Genomic DNA, 26,870 nt, shown 5'->3' on the forward strand with positions numbered 1-26,870 from the left:
GAAAAGAAAAAATAAACATGTAAAGCAGGCACCAAACTTTTTAATATCCAAAAGTGTGTGTGTATGGGTATATGTGAGTAAGGATCCCTCAAGGCTCTCGAAAACTCTGGTCATAAATAATCCCTTCAAAGTTGCGCGTTGCCATTGGGTCCCAATGTAACGATAACTCATTGTTATCTCTTGACCTGAGCCCGTCCACCATTATCATTCCTCTTTTCGGTCAGCCTCTGCGCTAACTTCAGCGAGAACTTGAGAAGTCTTATTATATACGAACGTTGTTATTATTATTATTATTATTATTATTACTATTATTATCATCTCGGGGGGCTCTCCAGCCTGCGGAGGTAGTCCGTGACGATAATATTATGGTCCCTCTTCAAATCGAACCCCCAGAGATGACCAACACTTTTGTTGTGTTGTATATTATTATCGTATCGGCAGTATTATAATAGCTATGTAAGGAAATTATTACGTATATGTAAATGTAAGTAAATAGTTAATAGGTAGATACAATATATTCGTTTACACCAAATTTACTTTATTAATTAACAATTCCCATTTCCGGTCACTATATACGATTTTTACTAAATTTTATCGATCTATATCACTTAAAACCTGTCATGACAGCTTTTTTAGGATAAATTATTACTCAATGTTATATACTATCTAATATTCTAATGTATAGATATATATTTACAAAACTATAAATTAATGGTAGCAACTAAAAGATAGAAATGTGTAAATACAATTTCCGGTTGTTTTTCATCGTGATTGAAATAGTAAAACTTAAAGATAAATTAAATTAAGACACGCTACCCATATCTATGTAATTTATAAACACTTTTTATAATTAACACAAAATTAGTTTAGTATAATAATTTACGTAAAATATAACATATTAAATCAAATTAGTTAAGTTTTGACCAAGTAAATTGCCTGTATTTAATTTTTTACATAAAAGTGATATTTTTATAACTTATATTAACAGGTGAATGGTTATAATAAAGATATTTTACTTGGGAATTTTTTCAAATTTATTATGGTTCCTGTTGACTTTTTATTATGTTTTATTTAGTTTATATACGAATTATGATTATATATAGGTACTATTGTATAATATTATAATATTAATATCACACAGTTTATTAATTATTAATTCATTTTAACTTAATCGCATTTATCTTATTCTGAAAATCAATCAATAATCAGAAATGTACACACTCAATACCATTGGCTACATGACCACGTTATTTATTTTTCCAACAATAATTCATTAAAATATCTTATGGATATTGTTATAAGGTTATTCTCGGACTTAATACAAGAAACTGGAAGTATTGATATATTTGGTTACACTCGCACTCAACAAAATATAAATGCTTTTAATGCTTTTATACTTTATGTTGTTGGGAGTACAAAATTATGTCTTAAACAATGTTATTTCTTAAAGAATACAACGAAATTATAAGAATACTCAGAATACTTAAGAATAATTTTTAAATAAATCACCATCGACACCAACTCAACAAAATTATAGCACTTTCAACTCAACGATTTTATGGTAAACTCAATTCTGTTATTGCGATTACTGCAGAGTACAGGTTAATACTGCGGTATATTATTTGAACACAATTTTATAAACTATGTCCTATAAGACAAAAAAATATAGGTAAGGCAACCTAGTAGAACTTAAAACTTTGTAAAGCATACGAGTACAAAACTATGTATGACTACCAACAAACTTATTTCCTCTGTAACGCGCATTTTCACTTAAGACATCTTGGATTTACGAAAAAAAGAAAAATTATTTTGATTTTTACATAGAAAATAATAGACCAATGATTATATTATTTTATTTAAGAGATTAGTATGTGGTTCATGAATCCAAATTTTAATCAGGAAACTGTTATTTTGAAAAATTAATGTGAAACCCTATAAAATAAAAGTAAACAGATACATTTAATACCTATCGTATACGTTCCTAATACAAGGAATGCTTTGTTGGTATATTATAGTTATGCATTATATTTTTGTTCAGAAGACCTATTTATATTATTAATATTTCGTCTTACAGTTTATAAAACTGTCTTAAAATAATATAACACAGTGTTAATTCAAACTGCGTCCTGCGATAAAGTCACAACAACTGCATTATTGAGTTGACTGGAAAATCATTCATGCAGTCGATAACCGATAAGTCCGATACACAATACGTATAAATCAAATAATACACATCATAAATAGATAATACGCGTCTGTTGAAATATTTGTTCATAGTCTTCTAGTGGAAAAATGAGTACGAGCCCGTCGTTGAATGTTATAATATGCGCGATGGTTTTAGAAATTGAATGTTTTCGCCATCAGGACGTGTTTTTTTTTCTTGAAGTTTTGCCGTCGTCTGGTCGCGTGTATTGTTATTTTTAACGCGACCGAGACCAAACGTATTCGTATATGTAATATGTATATACCATATACAAAAACAACATCCGAACGTCCATTATTTTATTATTGTGAAGAGAAGAGTGCATCGTCGGCGACGGAAACAAAAAGGGAAATGACAAAAAAAGAGACGATGCCATGAACCAGTATAGTGTATATATATATATACATATTGCCTATATTTTATTATATACGTTATACATAATCCCTATTTATAAATGTATTATACCGCGAGTGCCAAAAATCCATGAAAAACGCGTTGCAGACGACCAACATCTCTTTAACAGTGGAGGAAATGAACACTCAGAACACTATGTATAATAATGTATTTGTAGTAACAGTAAATACATTATATTATTCATACTTATTATTCAAATAGACGTACAATTCACCACATAGGCTTGAAATTATTATAAAAATATTCTGTATGATGAAATGTTTTAATTGAGTTTTGGCGAAATTACTTATCTATTTTGGTATAAAAATATTCTAAAAATTGATTCTTTACGTTGATTAAAAATTACGCAGAGATTGGAAAATGTGGTATACCAAACATTTTTTTTAATTATTGCTTATCTCAATTAAAAATAATAAAATTTAAGTTTTAGTTAATTGAAATATCATAATAAATTATCTCTTTTAAAACTGTAGTAGAATAAATTGTTTACTCTTTTGCAGTGCCCGTAGTATTTGCAATAGATATACCAATAATCTAAGTATACGTAGGTTTATGTCATATATGATATTATATACAAGTAAAAGAAGATTCAAACACACACACACACACACAATATATATATATACTATATGGGAAATCTCGACATAAATCTCGGGGTAGAGTCGCTGGCACGGTCGCCGCCGTCGCCAGAGCTGACGTGATTTCCCTCGCGCGATCGCTCATCCCGCGTGGTTATTTATTTTCGACTGGTGCCGCCGTGGCGCACGAGTGTATGTGAGTATCGAGTATTTGAGTGTAAGTATACGTGTGTGTGTGTCACGGCAACGTTCCAAGATTAATTGCGTGTCGACCGCCATGTCTTTTTTGCCTCAGCCATTAATTTATGGCCGAAAGAGGTGTGTGACGCTTGAGTGCGAGTATAATAATAATAATAATAATAAATACATACACATTTTTCTATATATAATATTAGTATAAACGTAAATGTATGATATTATGCGAGTCAGGAGTCTGATATACAGGTGATACACCGTGTACGTAGCGACGACGATGATAAAATAATAATAATAATAATAATATTATTATTATTTTACATTTTTATTGCACGAATGATCGCTCCGTGTTTCACTCACAGAAAATCGCGTGTTGTAGACGAACCCTCCTTTTAGCTGCAATTGTAATAGCAGTAACAGTGTAGGTTGCAGCTGGACCATCCGTTAACAATAAATCCACAACAGTCACCGCCAAAAATTCGCGATCACTCCAGTACGAGATGTACATTACTATTGATAATTCATTTATACTCACAAATTATCACAAATTGAGTCCTCCAAATGTTCGAACGTTCGAGTCACCTGATGAGAAAATCCTCGACATTTTGTTTCTCTACTATACATATAGGTAAAAAGTTTGTAACTTTATAATATAGAGTATAGACAAAGTACGTATAAATAATACATATTATACCAGCTTATTATTCTGTTTTGTGTTTAGGCGAGGTCACTTTTTTCCAGAAAATTTTAGTAATATTATTATAAATTATAATATAATATATATATATACCTATATCATTCGTTCAAAAACAATTTCTTGTCGGATTTTAAATGACCGTAGCTAGTGTCGCTATTAGCATTATAGGTTTGTTTTGGTGGGTACTTAATATATATTATATAGGGTTATGTGTGTATGTTTGAGGAAATTCATATACACACACACACACATACACGTTTGCATCTATGTATTTTTATATATATATTATAAAGGTACTTACACACATAATCGGTAAACCGATGCCAATAGCCGATATACATATAATATATTATTAATATACGAACGCAGCCACGCCCGTTTGCGGTTACACGTCTTCGGCACACGCATCCGCTGCAGCGATGGCGTGGCGGAAGATTATCGGGGCGCGACTACTGATGGCAAAACTATATAGACAATACGTTATTATTATTATATTTTATTTAATATACTTTACGTATCAACCTATATTTTATAGAAAAAAAAAATATATTCACACCAAGCGTGCAAAAACAGAGCTCAGGGACGTATCGCATATATTTACTGCAAAGCAATATAAGCTTGTGTTGTATTATAAACGTTAAACAACAGGCGCAGTCACAGTTCTATCTATATAAAATAATACTCGGTTACGATGAGTACATAACCTGCAACATCGGTTACACATCATATATTATATGCTTTATATACATCAGGAAGATCTGACAATATTACATTTGAATGCGTCAGATATACACGGAATATACTCTGTACATGCATATATTATTATGTATGATATGGTTATGTATATATATATATATATATTATAGTCCCCTGGCTTAAAATATTGATTTAACTGCAAACGAAATCATCGTATCTAAACATTTCATAAAAAAATAACTTATTGCCTAACCATTACCTTCTAGGATCTAGGCATACAAAACTAATGTTATCAAACTACAAAAAAAAAATAAGAAGAATAAGAATAAAATACCACTTAAAATAAAATAAAGAAATACAAAAACTTTCATTACAAAATTAAAATTTCTATTTTCTTTATAAATAAGAGACGAAGTAATAATCGCTCGAGTCTGCAGTATAAGATACACGAATCTATATCCCATACTAATGAATCACCTCTCCGGCTCCATGCAAAACACGCAAAAAAAGCTTAGTATCAATTACATTGTAATAACCAAAATACACAGAGACACAAGAAACTTTCACTAACACAGAAGTAATATATTGATTTTAGCTATAGTTACAGTATATTATAATATCTAACCATATGGATACACGATAAGTCTATTATTACTTTGCTCTGCAATCCGATACTCGTACTTTCAACTGGCAGTATAGGTATACAATTTAGTATATCTAAAGTCACGCGTTTTTCGATCTTTACGTGCTTTACATTTTTTAAGAGCTATTCGTCCATATAATATACGTACAAACGACCAATATCCAAATAATATATATAAATATCTATGTGTTTCGTTCGAAATCCTGAAAACGGATTCACGCACGTAGGTATATATACATAATATACGCACTGCACGCTGTGACGCATTGTGCGGACGAGCCATAAATTCGACTTTGGTTTCCCCACAGACGGGCTGGTGTATAGGTGACGGGATGGCAGGAACAGAGTGTCGGTGCGCGAGGGGGTCTTCTGATACCGACGGGACCGTATATACCTACCTGCCACCGCACAAGTTTATCCCACAATATCCCCCTTTGAACTGAAAACAGGAGACCCCCTCGGCACACACGGAGGCACTGGTCGCGTGAATTATTAATTATAATGATCCCGCAATGCGCGTTCGCTCGCCGGCAACCGAAAATTTGTGTACTTGCGGCCGGCGGCGCCATTAATCGTCAGCGGGTTTAAATTTCATTACGTCGGACTATCTAAATCACCCCGAACTAAGGCGAAATACGACACCTGCACTACTCTAATTTCGGATCCACTACCGCCGTTTGCTATATATATTGCCACCGCTGCCGCCGCCGTTTACATTATGAATATATACCAGCATACCGCCAGCATTCTCTCTCTCTCTCACACACACTCTCTCTCTTACTATACATATAAGTACGAACCAGGTACGGTTTACGTATTATATTATAACATTGAGTTACCGAAAAATCGATTGAAAGAAGAATTGTATTTACACAACAAACTATTGTTATACTTGCCCGCTATTTATACGTATACCTACACATACAGTTGGGTCGAAATTTTGCAGTTCAACGTCTTAGTGTCTTACATAATAATATATACAGCACATATTATTATTATATATTATATTGTATATCCCGAAGTCGTGGTATTTGCTGTTTAATTTATTTATTCGATAGGTAGGTACGTACTAATTTTAAAGAAATTACTCAATTAAAAATAATTATTAATTTATATTCATTTGATCATCGTCTCGTATAGGTATTATAATTGTACAAGTATACGCCCAGTGGAGCGCGTCAAGTAATTGGTCAGAAAACAAAAAGAATAAAATAATACACGGACAATGCCATATTACATTACTGGTATTACATTCGTATGGTAATGTAATAATGTGCGCATCGATCTCAATTAAAAAACATTCATAAATCTGTGTACATAATATGCTACAGCATACGGCGTGTAATGAAGAAGTAACAATCGAGAACGCGTGAAAACCAACACGTACAGGTCTTATTGTTTTTGTGCACATATTATATAGTATATTAACATGCATCTGATTCATCTCTCGTTGCGTACTCGGTCGACCGTTCTATTTACATTCAAAGTCGACCAAATCGCGTTTTTACATTTAATTGTCACGCAACGGCGGCCGCGTCAACTGTTTGTGGAGGGAGAAAATAATATCGCCACGAGACAATATAATATACACATTTCACACACATATATATCATATAGTATAATACAACGTATAACCAACGTCCCAACATCTATATTGCCGAGTAACATAGTTTGCTATATTATGTTCCTACGCAAAAGTCGTTTCTTTGCATTTATACCTGCAGCAGAGAAACTAGATTTAAAATCAATTGGCGCGCGCAAATTCCGATCGTCAATACAACATATTATTATTATGTACGTGTTATAGGTCTTATATATACGTCCTCGGAAAATAACGTGTAAATTTTTATCCTGTACCGTAGTGAAACACACGTCTCTATCAAATATTACTCGTATATAATACACACACACACACACTCGTATGTATGTATATATATATGTACACACGCACGTGCGTGTATGTGCGTCTTGAGTGTTTATGCAACTTACGGTAAAGCGTATATAAACGTGAATTCCGCACAAACGAGCTGACAGCTACGGCGGCAGTGTACTATCTCGACAACCGGCTAAACTCGAGAGAAACGCGACTACGACGATCGTCATCAACACGCGCGTTCAGCGACCATTGGACCATCGTATACATTATTATTATTATTATTATATTTTATATAGGTAACTATATAGGTGCGACACGACTGCTTCATCAGCTGTAGCTGTTGCGACTCTCGAAACCGTAATGATCAGCATACTCGATGTGATGTACCTATACGTAAACGAGAGACTATATTATATACACCATGACCATATTTTTCTGTTCTCCGGGTCAAGTATAGTAGTGTATTTACTATTTTTTCAATGTTATTATTGATACGATTTCAGTGCATTTCATAATATGCACATTATTTACCGGAGATCCACGTTAGTTCAGAATAGGAATTAGGTATATAATATTATTTATTAAAACGACCTATAGTAGTTTTTCTAGTATAATAAAGTATATACAACAATGTATCATATAGAGCGGAAATTAGAGCTATTGCTTATTATTCACTGTGATATTATTTATTTAATTTGATATCATACAAAGAAATATTGGGTGATGTCACTAAGCAAATCTAGCGTAAAAGCCCATGAAATGTTCACATATAAATAAATGACTATTATCATTACTATAATTTATATAGGTTGTACATATAGAACAACCATAAATAAAAATACAAAAAGAAAACATAATATAGTTTATTATCAGCCTTCAAGGGTTTGAAAAAGATTTTAGTCATGCCAAATTTAAAATACAAATTATTTGTTTATTGTTGTTATTTTTATTATACAAATAACAATATGAAAGTAAAATATTATCACAATTCACATTAAGTATATTGATTTTAAACATCGTTTTAGTAGCAATTATTAAAAATCACATATTTTACGACTAATTTTTCTTGGTATTCTTTACGGGTCTGGTTTTTTAGTGTAGGATAGTGATATTAAGCATTTGTCTAGTTGCGAAACCTTTTCATTATTATTGAATATTTTAATTTTCAATAAACAGTTCTACAGTCAAACCGATCATATCGTTTCCAGTTACTCGCGATCGAATGTCGCTATACAACCGACGGAATGTCGACTCCGTCGCAGTGGTTCAATGTAGATAAAAGTATGTACCTACTATACATGCGATTTCACACTCATTAAGTGCAATACAGTATTATACGTCTTATTATATATAATATTACGTGTGATATTAAGTGTATAATATTACGGTCAATGCAACACCACAGATCGCATTATATAAAATACTATTACTCTAGCTACGCAGGATATACATTGCATATCTGTATAGTGTATCTTCTCATAGAGTTATTATAAAATATCAATATTATAATATTGTATTTTCGTTGTATAATATATACCATTTTGAGTATCGCGAGCGCGTGTTATTTTTTAAAACGCACGCGCTGTCGTTATTTTTTACCTCTCATCTTCTCCGAGGCCGACCAACGGTGGAAGACTTATTGTGTTCGGGAGTTTTCATTATATTATTATTATGTATACATACAATATATACGGGATAAATACACCAAAAGACTCGTACAATTTCAAACCGCGGCGGTTGTCGAGGGCGTGGAGGCTACAGGTGGGGAGGGGGTGGTGGTAGAGAGGGGGGATCCGATCGCTGGAAACGCGACGTAAAGAGCTGCTATACGTAGCAGCGGGCGAGTGTGTGCGTATACTCGACGGTGGGTCAGCGGGGTGGTGGTGCGGGGGATCTCGACCGCAGTAATAAATCTCCGACGAGGTTTTTTGTGGCCGCGCATAAATTAGGAAATCAAACGGAACCGTGGATATGGCCGGTTTTATCCCGAGTGCTCGGGTGTATCTTCCAATTCCGACTCGGCCGGCTTGACAGTGAATAAATCACCTGGTGAGCCGAATAGCGCGTGCACGGACGAGGTGGGGCGGTGTAAGGCCGACCGTCGGTGGCGGCGAGAGGGGTGGCTGGTGGGAAGCCGAATATTCAGGGCCACGAATAAAAATAATTTACGAAATGAGAGTATTGGACGACGAGGAAGGAAGATGAAAAAACAAAGACCCATCGCATACATACATATATAAATACTATACATACATTATACAGAAATAATGTATATACAATATACTATTATAACGAGGAGATTTAAATGCGCCCAATAACGCAACGGTAAAATCGAACGAAAGAATAAGCGTGTGTGTGCGATCTATATTAATGTTTTATATATATGTTTTGTATTTATATTTAGAAATGGACACGTTGTTCGACAATAATCTAATATTATATCGTAGATCATTGAATAATATAGGTATAGGTTATAAAACTAAGCATCGTATTATTGTAACTTACCGTATAATAATAAATTAACTTAGCACATAAATAATGTATTAATTTAGATAAATAGTTTAAAAATTAGCGAAGAAATCGTAGCTAACGTGTTCAAAATATATTACTCGATGTTATAAAAAAAAATAGTTTATACTAACTGAAGCGTATAGTGTACTCTAAAGTGTAATCCATAAAAAATTTAGATTACATCTTTTCGTGGAAAACCGGTTTTAACAAATGTACTTTGGTATTTCGTTCTTTTAGTATAAAATGTATATATATATATATATATATATATATATGACATAATACATATGTACACTATATATAAGTATATAATGATCTATATCAGCGTTTTAAATTTGTTTTTTAAGTACAGAGCAGTATATAAGTTTAGTGGTTTAGCTTCTGTTAATTTAATCATAATTATTTGTATAGTTCGATGCGAAAATCTACAAATATATAGTTTAACAAATATTAATTTATCTTTTATTATTTATATACTTCACTACTCTCATCACGTAATATTATATACCTACTATATACTACTAAGACTGAAAAAGATACTGACTACTAAACTCAATAAAATATGTTGAAAATTGTGTATGAAATAAACATATAAAAAATATACTATATTATACGTCAGACCCGACGGCAACTTAAATAACTGGCTTCAGTATAGTTGCAATTAGCTCATATGTGTTCATGTAGGCTCGTTAAAAGAGAAATTACTCATTCGGCTACACGTCGACGGATAAAATAAGCGTCCAGTAAAAGTGCATTGTTTGTTGCCTCTTTGTGTCGTTTATATTTTTGTTATTGGATAAATGAATATAAAACAAAATTAATAAAAATTACACGATATACGTACATCAAATAAATATTACCTATGCTAAAACGCATTTTCCATCAATCTACCACGATTATAATAATTATTGTCACACAATAAGACGCGCTGAGGGTGCAGTACATTTATTCATATGCTACAATATTATTACACCTATTATAGTAAAGTTTATAATATATTATAAAAGTATCCGGGTTGAATAAAAATTGCTTTCGAAGATTGCATAATATTATATTATACAAGAGTAACAATATTTTTTCTCGAATGTAACAGTCGGACGAGATTCAAAATATGTAAACATAGACATTATTGTACCGATAAAGTTTCCTCGTGATGCGATATTACTCTACGCCACGATTCTCAAACTACCCTTTGCAAGTATGAATAAGGCCATGTTATACTCGTATACCATTAATACGTTTACGAACGTCAAATTATAAATAAATAAAACTGTACATATTATTATATTCTTTTATAAGAACATTTTGGTTATTTATTGGTTCACTGTCATTATTATAATATAACATATTTGATATTATATATATATATATATATATATATATATATATTTATACAAAAGAATACGAATTTAAATACACAATATGTAGAATAAACCTGTTTTTTTCGGAGTGAAATATAATTTATTATTTGAGAATACGGTTGTTTTAACTGAATGACATATGAAAAGCCTTTTTCTTATATTCGGGAGGGATTTTTTGTATACAAAATACACAATGTGAATGCAATTTACACATACAACGCTATATATTCAAAAATAATTCAAAAATGTATTTGAGAATTATTTATAGAGAGCCTTCAGTTTAAATTTCAAAACATGTATCTGAACAATATTATAATTAATATTATCTAGGAATTTACTGGCATGCTGCCTGCACTTGTGGACTAAAAGATCGATGTAGTACATGCATTTTACCGAATCAAGTAAATAGTATATTAAGTATATTAATACTTTAATTTAGAACTTAGTTATTTTTTAAATTACAATAAATCATCAGAATTAGAGATTTTAAATAAATTTATACGAAATATATAAATTTACTTATTAGTTCAAAAAGTGTATAAGTAAAATATTTAACTTATTTTATAATGGTCATAAATTATTATTATACCTTCAACGAAATTAAGAAGTTAAATATACATTATTTTAATATAATGTATTGATATTTGTTTATACTTGTAAATAATTTATTATTTGATTAAACATGATTATTCAGTATTTTAATTAATTTTTGTTCGTAAGAAAATGTATAGTTAAATTAGAAATACGCATTCATAATGTATAGAAAAATGATGGATATTTACATTTTGTATCATATTAGTACACAGTACACACTACATTACTTTAAAATAAAATATCTATATAATTTATCAAAAATCAATCTGTGAAATTTCAAAAATCACCAATCTTAATGTTAAGGATATAAATTACAATGCACTTGATTTTTTTCTTAAGATAGGAAGATCTTTGGCACGATTATTATACCACTCGAATCGTGAAACATTTTTTAAAAGGGTGATTTTTTTGTTTTGTTTTTTGATTCAAAATTAATCTTAAATACTTCTGAAATATAGTAGCAAGTGTTAAATTTATTGACGATTACGATCTGTTACAATATAATAATACTTACGTTTTAATATTAGGTATTAATGATATAACAAAGTAAAAAAAAAACTTAACATTAAGTATGTACTGTGGGATTACTATTACTTGAATATTTTTCAAAGAATATAATATTTTATCATTAATAACTTTCAAAATAACTATTTTGAATGAGCATTCCTTATATAATGAGGGTTAATAATTGATATAGTAAAATTTTTAAATTACTATTTTTAAGCTTAAATGATCATAAAATTAATAACAAAACATTTTTTAAATAATAATAATAATTGTATTATTTTTATCGTTTTAATTTTTTATTGTTTTTTTTTTTTTTTTAATGACAAATATCAACATTATATTGTATTTAATATTATAAAAATATATTTTATTTTTTAAATTTAAATACATATAATTTTTAATAATTAGGTACAGGTTATTAACTAGTTAAAGCTTTATAATTAGATATATTAGTGCACAATTGTTTGGTGCTGAGGGAGAAGGTAATGATGATGCCGAGAGTAGATTCTATATAAAGAATAATAACTCAGGAAACTTGGTGAAATTTTTGATTTATTTACCTGCATAAACATAATAACTTTTATAATATAATCATTAAAAAATAATTTGATATATCTTAAATATAATTAAAATTTAGTTTTTCTTAACTATACAATATACTTATTAAAAAAATTGCATAAGCCAGAAGTTTTCATAAATTTTTAATTACTATTAGCGTTTAAATTAAATAAGTAAACTAAAAAATCGCTCTACTACTAAATTACATTCAATAAACAATAAGTTCCCAAATTATTTATTTTTCAAAAGCTATAATGAGTGCGTTGTAGAAATAACATTTGGTAAACATGCGCATAGTACCTAATTAATAATATATAATTTATTATTTACAAGTAGTATTGCGTGCAAGTTTCCTCACCACCTTAGCATATTAAACGGCAACATTGGAATATTCAATATCGTTTAGTTTAAAAGCATGAGGTATTACACATGGCGCGTTTTTTTTAATGTGGTATCCCCGTTAAGGCCTAATCCACACGTACAAATTTAGCATCAATTTTATCCATACATTCACCACAATGTCTTATTTTTTATTGTAATTGATCAACGATCAATTTATTTATATATATATATTATCTGTAAAAATTGTAAAAGTTTGTCCATAATTGAATTGAATACTATGGATTTAAATTATTGCAGTTTGAGTTTTCGAGTTTTTAAATTAAATATGTGGCCATCTAGGATTTTCTCTTTTGTAACAATATCCGTAGAGACACGTTTAAGAGCTTCAATATGTTTATAAGTAAATTAAGTGATATTAACTCAAAACTTAAATAAATTAAATTGATACTTCATATGCACTTAAGTTTTCATATAGGCGTTATTACATTATTGTATCAAAGGTCTTATATTATGCAATCTAAGGTACATAAAAATAAGCTGTTAATCGGTAAGAAAATTAAATTAAATGTTTAAAAATTAAAACTTATAGTATGATATTTTATATAAAACTTAACAATGTATAAGCTGAGTATCATAAGTAGTAAGTACTATAATTAATATAATTAAATATAAATAATAAAGTAAAAGTAACGCCTATATGAATTCTAATCTTTACTAAAATAATAATAGATGGTCTTAGTATATTTGTTTTTGAAAGGAATTTTGACTCATACAAATTTAAAGTGTATTATAAACCTATGAGTCTACCATTACTAAGTTTTTGAATATTTTTATTTTTAAGAAGGAATGGAAAATTACGATAATGGCAAATGCCAATTTATCCATAAATTATATAAAAATAAATTACTTAATTACAAGCAGATATTGGTCGAAAATTAACCTTATTTATCCTAAGTCCACCTAAAATGATTTAACTTATTTTAACTATAACTATTAAATAATTATACTAACGAAACTAAAATAGGAACTAACTACAACTATAGTATACGACCTGCAGCTTCTTTTTAATTGTTTAGCAACACACATAGTAGAAATTGCCGTGTTGGTTATTTTAAATTGAAGAAAAAATGTAATTAATTGTCAACATCACTTTAAACAGTTTAAACACTATAATAAAACTAAACATCAAAAAAGTTAAGAAGATATTGAATATAATTGAAACAATTTACTGTCAAAATATAATACGATATAAATAAACTAATTTTAACCGATTAAACAATCACAAAGTGTAGGTATTCAATCGTTGTTAATAAAACAATATTTTCACCTTATATAATAATAATAATATTTATAGCCAACACAGTACCACATATATGTTATTTACAAGCCAACATATTATTATATAAAATTATCAATTTTATCAAAAAGTATATAGCGATTTCATTGATTAAACGGATGTTAAGATCCGAGCTAAGTGTTTCGTTTGTTATGTACCATTATACCAGGATGTTCCACAGGCAATGACGCGAAGGTAATTATTTTGAAAAGCTTGAATAGTTCTCTTGTTTGAGCAGTTTGGCAGAACCCCAAATAACAAATCCATACGCCCAATGTACTCAAAGAAGAGATTTTTTAAGATAGTGATAAGCGATAACCTATAACCTTGCAGTGAACTATAACAGATGAATCCAGATTATATATATTTGTATAATATAAAATATTTAGATTAGAGTATACAGACTACAGAGATATATACAATCGGGTTCAACCGATTTTTTGACTATTCCAAATCTTGGGTTACGAGAATATTAAAAAAAATTATATAATTATATATTTTAATCGGATCTACTATTAGTAACCATTTATAAATTACATCGAGATGCATTAAATTAAATGCAACCTCTATGGCTTTACCATCATCGTATGATAAATATATAATATTATTACGATGTAGGTATACTTCATATCGAATTGGATTCCGGCCAAAAACACGTGTTTAGGTCATCGGGTTTCATTCTATATTTACACAAACGAATTTTACAAATTAAGCAGAAGAAAATATTAACAATTAAACGTAACAGAAAATATTAATCTTGTCGACAATTTTCTGGGAATGTCTATGTTATACTATAACACATACAATACATTTTCTGTATTTGTATATATATATATTTATTTAACTAATAAGTAAATATATATAATTGCGATTAAAATAATATAAAATTACACATTTGATTAAAAAATTCTAATGTAATCTGTTTATTAACACTAATTTTTTAACACAAATCACTACCAATTAAATTCAGTGTTCATTTATAATACAATTATAAGTATAAAGTAACAGTATACGTATTAAGTATAACGTAGATTATAAAGTAACTTTTTTTAACTTATGTTAAATATTTCATTCAAAATATTATATTAGATATATCAACATTTGTCTTAGGAGGACATCGAACTCATTTTTTTAATCAGATTAACGTACCCAGTGTTGGCAAATTACTTTGAAAAAGTAATAAAATAAATTTACGTTTTAAGTAATGATAATTATACTTTATTGTCCATGCACAAAATTTTATTTTTCCTAAAATATTAGAATATGAGCATATTTTTTATTATATATATTAGCATATATTTCGTATTTTAATATAGTATCTAACAGGAACAACAAAAACATTGCATACAAAAGTTATAAATTGATATTATACGTCATCATCATATTATAGTAAAGACAGTTGTTATACGTTTATGGGTAAGAGTGTGTATCGTGTATGCGATGACGATAAACTATATGACATATCGATAACCGTTTCAGCGACTTTTATTTCCACTGTGTCTTATATATTCACATCATATCGTTTGTTTTCAACTTTGGAATTATTTTATTTTGTAAACCGGCTGAATGTTAGAAATATTATAAACACGATTTAACGAATTTTACGATTTTCAAATAAATATATATGCGGAATCGTACCAGCTGCACAACGAGAGTACGAATGAACATACGTCATCGTCCGTGGCCTGCATTAAGGCTGTTGGAGCAGAAAATTTGGATTATTGGCAATTTATTATACTTGGAATGTCTATGTGTTTAAATTAATGAATGAACATTATTGTGAGAGAGCAGAGAGCTATATTTATATTAATAAATTATTGTTATTCGTTTGTAATTTATCGATTATTCAAAACATTGTTTTTATTTTCACATTAAATTTTTTGTATATTTATAAAAAAATGTTAGTGCTCAATTTTTATTAAACTGCAAATTACTTTAATAATAATTATTTTAATCGATTAATTTTATAAAAAAAAAAATATATATACATATATTTATAGCTAATGCACGCATATAATTGATCATGAATAATTAAAATTTAATTAAATATGTATTTGATACTTGATGATAAATTTATCATTAATGTATTTTTATGATAATATTAATACAGTAAATAGTATAAATTTGATAGAATAGCTAATATGTGATAGAACGCGGGTAGCTAAAACCTAGATATATTTTTGATTGCCAATATTAAAATGTTGTACCTAAACCCACCCGACTGGAAAATGGTCGGACATATTGAAAACCGGCGGCTGTGTATTAATTTTCACGGCTGTTCGGTTATATGCGCGGAAACTATATATACGAGAAGCGATCGGCAGCCCTTCGTGCGTTAATATATTATATATATAAACTTGCGACTCGCATAGTCGCATGTATTATATACCACGTGCTCTCGGGGGCGGAAGAAGATTTAACCGGAAAAAGGAAACCAATTAAACAATATACGATAGCTGCAATAGCTAGTGGCCCGGTGGGGTGAGGTGTCCGTGCGTTATACGACTCTCCATATATACGGCCGAACGGCGACGGGCAGTGGTGGCAGATGTTGCTGCTCGGCCGTCGAATGGAGGGTAACGCCACCGCTGTCCGAAAGTGAATAATCTGCAAGCGCTTCCTCGGCAGTGGCAGCGGCGGTTCGGTACATATTTTATATAATCGCGGGTCCCGAGGACGGTTAATCCCACAGGCCGGGGACCACGCGCGCGCGAGAGAGTTGGATTTACGTACGCCGCCGTAGTGTTCTCCTCTCTATATATATATAATGAACATATATATTCGTGTACGTGTATATGTGTGTGTGTGTGTGTGGGTGGGTGTTCGGAATAAAGCCACTTGAACCACCACTACCTCTGCCACCGCCGCCACTGTCGCCATTCATCAGTATTAAAAGCTCACGGCCGTACCGATATTTCGACCCTGGGTCCAGAATCTCCCGTTCCACCACCGCTACGGCCACAACCTCCATAAAATTTGGCCGATCATCGTTTTTTTTTTTGTGTCTTCCTCTTTTTAAATCGCATAGCGACGTTATACGCACAGAGCACCACATATTATTATTATTATTATTATTATTATGTGTACACGCAAATCTAGCGAGACGATCGATTTCAGCTCTCATTTTATAATTTTTTAAATACGTATATTATTATTATTATCGCAGACCTTCGCTGGCCATTATTATTGAGAGCCCGAAATTATTATTATCGCGTACAGTACATAACGTACACCCGTTCGCCCTGGATATATGTTCGATGTTCGTATATAGTATAATATATTACACGCGCGTATGTACACGAAAACCATGTACGGATTTTGGATGAAAAAAAGGTCACCAGTATATAATAATATAGGTTGTTTTCCCGCGCGCATATCCACTTAATACAAAACGTATTATAATTTACAATCATCATCGAACAACCGTCTAAATTTCAAAAACATTTCATAATATATCACATATTATAATATTGTGATTATATAGTATTTTTTACGTTATTATATATTTCCATTATATATGGTTAATATACAGGTTATATAGATTCTTTTAACAGTTACTCATTATGTATAAACTAAAAATATTTATAAACATTTTTATTTCTACGCTCTTTAATAACAACATTTTCAAAACAAACCATTGTTTTAGCATTTCATATTTATTGTTTTTAAATTTTAAATGTAGTAGAGTGGCATAAGCATAATCGGCAAAATTTCGTTTTAATGCAATTTAGGTTGAAATACTTAAAAATGTAATTAATTATAATATATTCGTTTACTTTTTGAAATAATAATGTAGACACATAAACTTGTATACATATAAATATTTATAATGATCCCACAACTATATTAAATCGTTTATTATTAGTTACAGAAAATCGTAAAAGTATTGAAGACTGAAAATATTTCATATTTTTCCATAACCATTCGTTCTTCAGGAAACTATGAATGGATTATCAATGATGCATGTTCCACGTTTATGGATGTCTCCAAGAGTGGTTCGTCTGGCCAAATTCAAGATCGGTACAAAATTATTATTACTATAATATACCTATTAAATTGTAACTATACATATATTAATATATATAAATATTATACACTGTACCCAGTTTCTCGATTAATATAACTTACTTATGAACCTATATTGTATCATATTACAATATAATATTAAATACAACTGTACGGCATCACAACTTTTACTCAATATTATAAAAGGCGCACTATTATTATTATTAGCACATATTAAATAATTTATATTTTATATCATATAAAATATGAATATCACGATGTGCCAATGTCCGTTAAGCTATTTATTTTTTTTAAGACTCAGTATCGCGTTAAAGGAATATACTTACATATTATATTAACATTTATAGACACGCGTGGACAAAAACAGGCAATAATTCCAAAAATCTGTATATTGCACTCGTTTAGTGCTGTGTACGTAAATGCCGACGTTGTACTCGTTGTCTTGGGTCAGTTCGGGAAAACAAAGTGCTGACGTTCGGGTAAAAACCTAATATTTCCCGATATATATATATATATATGTATTATATGTATAATATATCGGTGTATATTATATATAAAATATATAACGGACCGGTAGAAGGGACGCGGGAAGAATAATGTCCGTCCCGAAGCACTTGTATAATAATATATACCACGCATCCCATTTAATTGGGGTCGGCAATTTCCTATCACGTAAGCCACCTCGGCGGCTGTAATACCACGGCCGGCACAGCCCCTCCCCCGGCGCCATTTATCACTTTTCACCAGTTTCGCGCAATTTTTCTACACTATTTACTATACAACTATATACATACATACTTACATACATGCACTCACACATACACCCCGAAAGTATGATACATATTATACAGTATATATATATATATCGTATACGATAATAAAGTATAACGATAGCAATACGTCTTCTCCCTATCCACGCGTATACTTACCCATTACACGCTATCTCTTACAAGTGTGTATGGAAAAAATCCACCCTCTCCCTGTTAGGTTTGAAGTCTTGTGTCCGAACCAAACCACTAGCTGATAAACTCTTATGCGGCGCGCAGTGCAGTCTTTCCTTCGCGGCGGCAGCGTCTCGCCCGCACACCCATAATATAATAATATATAGGCGGGGTTTTTCGTCTCAACGGCGTGCACGATAACTCAAAAATAAGTGTCCCGCAGGCATTGTTGACGGGCGTGGTTATTATGTCGATTTTCGATGAATTTTCTAGAAATAATCTATGAATTTTTCGGGTAGAAAACCAAATAATATCGTTGACAATCGTGACGTGTAAATAATCGAATCAAACACGCGTACTATATTCAAAATATTAAAATATTGTAATAATTTACAGTATATTCGAGAATGCAACCAACCTAAAAATTAATTTATGTAATACTTAACACTTATACCGGGAAAAACAGAATTTGTCATGTATACGTATAAATATTATAAAACTTACGAGACGTGTTACCTAACCCATAAGCATTATATAATATTAATCTACATGATTCAGAAGACTGCAGGGATTCGACATAAGTGTAGATTATTCAAACAAGCATTTTAAACGCAATACGATGAGGTTAAAAATTAAAAGTACAAACATCAAACAGGAATACACAGTGGCTCTATACCTGCATTAAAAATAAAAACAATACCATATTGACAATATGCTTTCTATAATAATTATATTTATAGTTATATGATGGGTAAGAAAAACTTTATAAATATTAAATAATAACAGTTAATACAATTTATTTGTAAACATTATGTTTGTAAAAATGTGCTTACCACTTGATTACAAAAATATTTCCCCGACGTTGAAAAGTAATATTGTTATTTCGTACATAGTGTTTAAATAAAACAAAAAATACGAAAACAACTCACAGAAAATATTGTACGATTATTGCGTTAAGACTTATAAGTACCAGTTGTTACTGGGACATCGCCCAACTTAATTTTTATATATTTTTAATATATTTCTTTAAAAAGACAAATAATCAGTTTTTATTATTAATAAATACATTTTTAACAATTAATCCCTAATATTTATAATTTGTTTTATATTACTATTAATTGTTCATGATTATTGCTTTTTTTCAATAGTTTCTGGATTTTTAATAAATTTATATTTTATTTTAAACGATTTTGTAAATTTTATTCTACACATGTATAAAAATAAAAATTTCTTAACTCATTCTTAAAATTAATTCTTATTTTTCGTACACGGTTACAAATTTTTAAACGATATAAAATGTTTTTTTTTTTTCAAAATTAGTACACATAAAATACGCCCACTTAAGTAGTATGGAATAGAGGGTCATTTATAATGGCCTATTATTTACTAATCACTACAGTGTTATTGAAACTCATTAGTCACACTATAAATACAGTATACATTTATGAATTATAAAACACTATGACTAATGTTATTTCGGTAAAAATATCAAACAACCTTTATTGTTAATATTTATTTATTTGATATTGAATAATATTATACTTTGTAAGTATTTTAAAGATATGTTTTATATTTTGAAAGACGAGAAGAAATAAAATAATGTCACTCGGTTTGATAATATAGTATGTACCTTCTGAAGCGCTGAAATGCAAGTAAAATAACTGTTTTATCGACGTCTCCAAGGAGAAGAATATATTAAGTACATATATATTATTGTCGACTCGGTGTGTGTGTATATATACAACACACACGGAATGCATAATGGGGAGGAATATATATATATATCACTTTGGTGTTAATTTAACAAAAAAAGATCGATAGATATATATTTTCATTTGTTTTAAGTGTTTTTATAAATAAATATACTAATGCAGTTTATATACAACTACGCGTACAGATTGATATTGGTTCTTTGATGGCTGGCTTTAGTGCACTGGATTTGACTTTAACAAAAGCTATAAATTTAAATTAACTTATAATGATTGGACAATAAAAAAAAAAGAAAGATCACGGGGAGTTTTAAATCCGATGACACACGTCTAATATGCGTGTGTGTTTATCATGTATAGCCGTATACGCTGTAGGTACCTATACAGAATTGAAACTCAATGCAAACAAAAACAATTATTATTACTAGACATTTTTGAATTGCCTTAAAAGGTATTGCTGATTTTGGTTTATAACCTCATTATTAGTTTTTTTCGCATAAAATAAAAATCACCAAAGACTTTTTCCAATTATACTTATAGGCTTTATTTTTAAACACAATAATCAATATTATACGACATAAATATTTTACAAATAAATCGTTGTCTCGCTTTTTATTTATATATAATATAATAACTATATAATAAGTAAACAAAAAAAAAAAAATGGTTTCTGTTATGTTTATTTACAAAAAAAACCTCCATAAAAATATTATCTGATTACAATATATAAAAGTTATATAATAAATTAAAGGAAACAAATAAATATAAACTTATTGAGTAAAAACTAAAACTTGACACTTGTCATTGTCATTTTTTTTTTTTTGAACACCGGTTTATAATGTTATAGTAGAATTTCACGTTTGATTTATATAGAAACTGGCGAGACTACTACTCGAGAACAATGTTTTATATATCTTCCAAATTGAAGGAAAAGTTATTTTAATTTGAAAATCCCAAAAAAAAAAAAAACAATGCTACGCCTAAATCCTTAATTTATATCTACATGACTATATGTATATTATACATAATATATCTATGTGTATATATAACGTTACCTAAAATAAATATATAGTCTTAATACTAAAAAAGTAAATCTAAAAAATAGTATTCAATACGCGCTATACCACGTCTATAAACAAGTATACAGTACATAATGTACTCTATGACCTTAAGAATTGTTCTTATATTTAATTTTACGTTACTTAAACATTATAAATTACGTATATAATAATAATATACATATTAATGTTTAAATGATTTATCGTCGATGGTTTATTATTATTTATACATGTTATAATAAATTTAAATCGTATACAAACATAATATTACGTATATCTGTGTATCGACAATTAGTGTCGTTTCGAGCCGAGGAGCCAATATATTTTGCGCGTATCATCAATCGTGTTTTCTCCGTTTATCTGCAAAATAAAGAACGCAAATATACCGATTAAAAACATGCAAGAATAATGAATATAATTATATTACACTATAATATATAGTTGTGATATAGGTTGTGATTTTACTGATTTTAGCAGTTTTATTTTACAAAAAATTCACCCATAATCATAATCGATAACACGTATAGCCTGCAGTTATTGTATAATTTGTTAGACACTCATATAATTCCAATACCACTACGTACGGGTATACGACTTTCCATTTGTTGTGAGCGTTGTGTATACTTTTATTCAAATTGTTATAAGCTATATTATATAGGTACCTATATAAAATATGTATCCATCTATAATACTATGTTAACTGATCAAAAGTTAACCTATATTATATTTTATAATTAGTTATACAAAAACATTAACCCATTGTCCGGAATCATAGCGTGTTATATTACGTGATAAATCCATTATACAGCATATTATAGATAAGTTGTATAGTAAAAACTATTATGGCTAATATTTATATACTTATAATAGTTATACCGTACATCTCAATGTAATATATTTTATTTTAATTGTTAAAAACAAATTCTGACTTTTGATATAGCAAATACATTTCTTTGTTATATTGATTTTAATGAACTAATGAGATTCAGGTGTTGAATTTAATTACGTAATGGAAATATGGTTTAAAGACAAATTGAGAAGATAACAACGAAATAATAGTTCAAACTGAATACCTACTTTATTTAACGATACCAGCAAAGTGGGCGTAATCATCAAGAGCTAAAAATTAAGACGATCCGAACACGTGCGAAGAGGAGAGGACCAACTCATATGGAAAATCACGAAATGTAGATCAAATAAAACACGACCAAGACCTAGAAAATGGCAAATTCCTAGAAGTGATGAATAGAAGAGGGATATACAGATACAAATGAAGATACATTGCTGGATGTTTCGGTGATGGGTTAAAATGGCCTTCAATAAGCAAACAAATATATATATATATTGATATGAAAGACAAATTTTTTGGCACGCTTTTTTCAAACCTACGCCAAGTAAGCCATATGTAAGTTTATTCATTTTAGCCATTAGGTATACCTATTTATTTATATAGTTATATTTTTCTTTTGTTAAATGTTCGGTGCTATCGAATATTTTAGGTTTGTCGTCTGTTTTACCATGTAATTTTATTTGTATATACTATATATTATGTATTACATCGTGTAAGCGAAAGGTTTTGAAGAATTGATATATGGTGTAGGGCGCGTAAATCGATATACATATGCGCGAGTATGTGTTTTGTGATTTGTGGATAGTATGAGTGTGTATAATAAAAACGTATACTGCAGTGAAGGTGTGGTGCGGGGACATAGCCGGCGGCGTACTACATAATAATATATACATATAATATTATAATATAGTCGTCGGGCTTTGTGTCTCGTCGTATGAACGCTGTGGCGTCGTTTCAAACATAATAATAATATCAGTCTCACCGGATGTTACCACGTGCGTGAGTGTGTGTGGAAAATTCTTTGCAAAGACGATACAATGGTACAGCCACGGTGTGTGTGTGTGTGAGTGGAAGGAAAAACCGTGAGGCGGCGTTTCCGGTTTCCGCGTGCGTTCAAAAGAGACGTTGAAAAGTCGACGATGGTTATTATAAAGAGAAAATGCGATATCGCGATATTATATTATCGAATTCATCGGCGAGTGTTGGCTTCGGTTGGTTTTTATTTTATTATTTATCCGGATATTATATGACTGTTTAAAATCGTAATCGATATGAAAAATGGGTGCAATTGCATTAAACTACCAGCGTTAAAACTGTTTGTACCATTACTGCCTCGAGTGTTTTTTGTTATTTTTTCTATTTTTTTTTAATAACTCAACGTGAATATTGTTTTAATTCTGTCATTTATAATAATATAATATTATTTTAAAATATCCAATATTGAACTATTTTTCTTTTGTTTTCTTTTGATGATACTGTATTTACTACGTTTTAAACTATTTTTTTTAGAAATATTACCTATATGTATATAAGGATTATATTGTAAACACAACTAAAATGTTAACTTTTCACTACATCATCACTAGCTCAGACTCACAGGAGTAATATATTTATAAGTATTAATTCTGTAACAATATTACTCACTATATGGTCTGTTTATAACTTACACAAGACGTACAAAACGAAAATGTATACATTAAACATTATTCTTGTTGTTACATTTATTCCGCAAATATTGTTTTTCACTTGCACATTATTGAAATCTATCGTATAAACAACACGTTTATAATGGGACAAATGCCACGCCAGACAATACTTTATCGTTTCACAATCATATATACATATATGATGAAAAAAATAATAAATAAATAAAACAATAAATTATACTAATATTATACATGCGAGGAATGACTATATTATTATTGTGTTTGGATAATAATCACATAAATTGTTGTTCATAATGTATAGAATCTCGTTAAACACTTGCGTGCCTTGATTTGTCAACTCGCCGAAGAAATATTTTTAGTTTCCGTGTACTTATAAGTATGTAACGTTTACAGGTTTATTAATTTGTTTTGCAAAGATATTTGTACTTTTAAAACCGGGATGAGAGAAGAAATATATTAAAAATGTATACTAGAAACGGAAGTTTGATCCCGCGGGTATGCACACGCCGCATATAAATTCACGCACACACAAAATATAGTATTTTATTGTATTGTATGAAAAGACGAATTCACTAAGCCGTGGAGCTCACGTAAAATATGTATTCGAAAATATTGTGAATAGCGTAACTTTTCAGACATAGTCGAGCCGATTCGCATCGCACAAAATATGTATGTGGATTGATTTACGTGGTTTTTTTTTACGTATATATAAAGAAAAAAAGAAAAACGTCGACCTATACACTGCACCAGCAAACATACGACTGCTGCGGAAAGTTTTCTGAACAAATACATATGTGCCCGAATCCGTGGACCGGATCCGAAAACGATGGAAAACTTTTCAAACTCCGGTACGCATATATACACATTAATCAAAAATAAATAAACAGGACAAACATTTTTATAATACAAACAGTTTTATTTATAACGATGAGAATCTCTCAGTTTAAAAACGCTCTATAATATAATAATATAATATGGTAGCGCGCGATTTGTCAACTCGCGTTATCTCGAGTCGGGCGTCTTCGGGCTGTATACGAGCGCGAAGATGACGTCGGCCGGCGTGGTGTCCGTTTTTTATATTTGTTATTGTGTGTTATATACGAAAAACTCAAAGCGCAGTGCAGATAACGTGAACTGCATTAATCACTCGAGGTCGAGGGGGTACGTCGTTTTTTTTCTGTGTTGTCCGCAGTCCAACGGCTTGGAAATGGGAGTGGTTTGTCGCCCGGCGGATTTGTTTTATTCGTCGGCGAAAAATAAAGACACAGAGAGAGAATCAAAGACAGAGAAGAAATAAGAAAAATACTCGGAAAACACGTGCGTTACCGGTCGTCGCGGCAACGACGAAGCAATCTGCCCCGATCGGACGTCCAGTAATTTATTATTGGTGCGGGTGGAGAGCGAGTGTGCCTCTCTGTATTATAATATTATCGAAACACGCGGCCCACGCCGTTCCGGCTAACATGAGTCGTCGTCGTCGTCGTCGTAGACTATTCGAACATGATATTCTTCATATTTAAATATCTTATAATATAATAACACGTGATATATTATACGTTATACGTACGTACAGCGTTTGTGGAAAATATTATACGTCATGTGCACACGAGTTCGTCGATAACGTTATCGGATATTCTTTTTTGCCGTTGTCGTCGTCGTCACCGACTTTCGTTCTCGTTCATTCGTATTTTTTTTTCACCCAATCACACGGCTCAATAAGTACTCGTATAGTACGTACATATCACTTGTATAATATTATTATGTTACGATAATGATGACGTCGTCTCGGCGCAAGTCTCTTGTGCCACAGTATTATTGAAATCTTTTTACGCCGATACACAAGCACGTTTTTAAATTGTTCGCGCCAAGAACTATTGAGAATCCTATGTAGATAACACGATATTATAACATACCTATTTTGATCGAAAGAAATCATCATTAATCAACGTCAGTCGGTATCGATGAGTTTTTTTTAAATTTGTAAAAATCAACTTAAAAAGTTTTCAACAATTTATACTACGGTTTCCAAAACATTTCCGATCATTGTTGGCATTTACCTAATATGTATTCGGTAAATTAAGTGTTAATTTCAATTTAAACAAGATTAT

The 26,870-nt window shown here is 30.2% G+C and overlaps 1 protein-coding gene and 1 long non-coding RNA gene across 2 annotated transcripts in view; one reads left to right on the forward strand and one right to left on the reverse strand.

Annotated features, from left to right (window-relative positions):
• The window catches only part of LOC132921759 (uncharacterized), a 121,025-nt gene that overhangs the window by 65,952 nt on the left and 28,203 nt on the right, over window positions 1-26,870 (forward strand). Inside the window, exon 2 of the long non-coding RNA XR_009660948.1 lies at window positions 18,377-18,531. This is a non-coding gene — a long non-coding RNA (uncharacterized LOC132921759). The remainder of the gene's footprint in view (window positions 1-18,376; window positions 18,532-26,870) is intronic.
• Window positions 22,436-26,870, reverse strand: part of LOC132921754 (homeotic protein ultrabithorax-like) — a 238,853-nt gene continuing 234,418 nt past the window's right edge. The window contains 1 exon segment of the mRNA XM_060984947.1: window positions 22,436-22,605. The gene's annotated coding sequence lies outside the window, so the exon portion shown is untranslated.

Source organism: Rhopalosiphum padi, chromosome 2, assembly GCF_020882245.1.
Source record: "Rhopalosiphum padi isolate XX-2018 chromosome 2, ASM2088224v1, whole genome shotgun sequence".
In the NCBI taxonomy this organism is placed as follows: Eukaryota; Metazoa; Arthropoda; class Insecta; order Hemiptera; family Aphididae; genus Rhopalosiphum; species Rhopalosiphum padi.